The 2,691-nt window shown below is 39.4% G+C and overlaps 1 long non-coding RNA gene across 1 annotated transcript in view; it reads right to left on the reverse strand.

The window, feature by feature from the left end:
• Window positions 1-1,323: 1,323 nt before the first annotated feature.
• The window catches only part of LOC128247057 (uncharacterized), a 10,783-nt gene continuing 9,415 nt past the window's right edge, over window positions 1,324-2,691 (reverse strand). The window contains exon 3 of the long non-coding RNA XR_008263501.1: window positions 1,324-1,414. This is a non-coding gene — a long non-coding RNA (uncharacterized LOC128247057). The remainder of the gene's footprint in view (window positions 1,415-2,691) is intronic.

Raw genomic sequence — 2,691 nt, forward strand, 5'->3', positions numbered from 1 at the left:
TGTACATCTTCCATACTGGCGAGAGTTGAATGGTTTGACATAATCCAACAGCTTTGAGGACTGCATCTTGTTCCAATGTCTGTTTTGGCATGGTTTTATATGGCTAGATGTCCTTCCTAACACCAACCTCTTAACAGTGTACTGGGTGCTTTTTTGTGACTCCCAACACTAGTGAGGTCACCATGTGACTTGCGAGAGAAAGATCCCCCTACAATGGAGTGGGGGCTGGAGTAGAAAAGGAGGTGGCTTGATGCTAGGAAAAACGAGGTTAAAGTAATAAAGAAGAGACCTGAAAAGAACAGGTTTCTTGCTATAGAAGAACAACATAACTACTCACATTATAGACGAATGGGTGGGAATAACTGGGGTGGAGCCAGGAAGGGAGATAAAATAGGGGTGATGAGGTATCAAGATAAACCCTCAAGCTTTAAGAAAAGGAATAGGAGAGGGAGCAGAAGTGGAATCGTAGGTAGGTAATGGTTACGTTAGTGTGTTGGGAGAGTGAGGAATGGTTAGTAATAGATTAGAGGTGAGGGGGGAAAATATGAATGAAAAAACAAGGGTTGAGGAATGGTTGATGAGAAATATAAATTGGAGGGAAAACAGAGGAGAATAGGGGATGACTGTAGAAACTGGTGAAGATTAAGAGTAAAGCATTACTATCATCATCATCCAGAATTTTAAATCCGGGTTTTGTCCCCATTAATGAGGGTAGCCAGATCTACCTCCATACCATAGCAACTGAGGCAAGCAAGTGCAGCTCACCCCAACCTTTGGGCTAGTTGGTGCCCATTCTCCCTTGTTATCATGAGGCTTTTTTGGAGCTGGATTTTCTATGGGGAGTACACCCTTGCTTACCCCCAACCTCAGTTTCTAGACATGAGTGGTCCCGAGACCAAGGACTCTACACGATTTTTAAGAAACATGGTGGAAAACTAGCTCAGGAAGGCAGGGATGCTACTCCCCAAGACACCTTTAACGTCCATTTTCCATGCTGGCATGGGATGGATGGTTTGACAGGAGCTAGCAAGCCAGAGCATTGCACTAAGCTCCAATGTCCCTTTTTTTTTAGCATGGTTTCTATGGGTTGGATGCCCTTCCTTCCAAATGCCAACCACTACAAAGTGTGCTGGATGCTTTTTACCTGGCATCAGTATTAGTGAGGTTACCTAGTAAAACCCCTCAACTAAGGTGGGGAAGACTAAATTTAATTTGTTTTGAAATTCTATAGACTTGCAAATTAGTAATTAACATAGTGTTAAAGATTAAATAATAGAAAGGGTGTTAATTTCATGAAAAAGTTAATCTAAAATTTTGAACATTACATCTCACCTTTCCATGTTTGTCGACAGAAAGTTGACAATGTTCTGGTGCAACTTTGGGAAGTTGTATTCTTATGTCACATTTAGAACTTCTGTAAAAATGTAATAATAATAAAAAAAAAAAAAAAAGGTTAAAATTCTAATGGCACTGGAAGTATCATTTAATCCTTTTGTGACTATTTCTAAAGACATGCACTAATCATCATCATCATCGTTTAACTAATGTGTGTTTCAATTAATTTGAGAAGGACTCAGTAAGATAATTGACTTTTCCATTCATTAGTGTGTATCTACAGCCAGAGGTCCTACCTGACGTCTCTCACTTTTGTTTCCAAGCAAGGTACTATTTTCCCTGTGGGTGGAAATATTGAAGACTGGACATAAACAACATCGCTCGTATGACAGCTACTCATTTACAAACATCATCTCATGTCAGGACAAAGACACACACATATATACGTGTTATGTATATGGGTGTATGTATATATATTTATGCGTGTGTGTGTATGATTGGTTTCTTTCAGTTTCTATCAACTAAATCCACTGACTAGGTCTTGGTCAGCCTAAGGATATAGTAGAAGACATTTGCTGTGCAGTGGAACCAAAGCCAAAACCATGGTCGGGAAGCAAGCTTCTTGACCACTTGTCCATCCTTGCATGGATGCCCTTCCTGTCACCAACCCTCAGCTGTTTTCAAACATGGTAATATTTCCCCATGGCCAGACAATGTTTTTGCAGAATATTGGAAATGATTGACACTAGCAACCATTTATGATTATTATGGGAAATCAAGACAAGCACACACACACACATACATTATCATCATTTAACATCCGCCTTCCATGCTGACATGGGTATATATGTATATGTGTGTATGTATATATATATATATATATATACACACACACACACACAACAGGCTTCCACACAGTTTCCTTCAATCAAATTCACTTGCAATAGAAAACTCTTGCCTGAAGTGTTGCACAGAAGGACAACCTGAAACCATGTGGTTGGGAAACAAACTTCTTGACCACAAAGCCACGTCTGCACCTATTTTAATCCTTTCTTAGGCTTTTCTCATTCACAGAACATCCTGTATTGCTTACACTCATCATAACATATAGTTCTGGTTAAAGAGACCAACAACTATATCCTTGAGGGCAGTTTGCTAATTTACACTATCTAAAAAGGCTAATAAACAAAATACCAATTTTTTTTTAACCCTTTAAGCATTCAGATTAATTTTTTATTCATCATTATCGTCGTTTAATGTCCACTTTCTATGCTGGCATGGGTTGGACAGTTTGACTGAGGACTGGCAAGCCAGAAGGCTGCACCAGGCTCCAATCTGATCTGACAATGTTTCTAC

This window comes from Octopus bimaculoides, chromosome 2, assembly GCF_001194135.2.
Source record: "Octopus bimaculoides isolate UCB-OBI-ISO-001 chromosome 2, ASM119413v2, whole genome shotgun sequence".
NCBI classification, from domain to species: domain Eukaryota; kingdom Metazoa; phylum Mollusca; class Cephalopoda; order Octopoda; family Octopodidae; genus Octopus; species Octopus bimaculoides.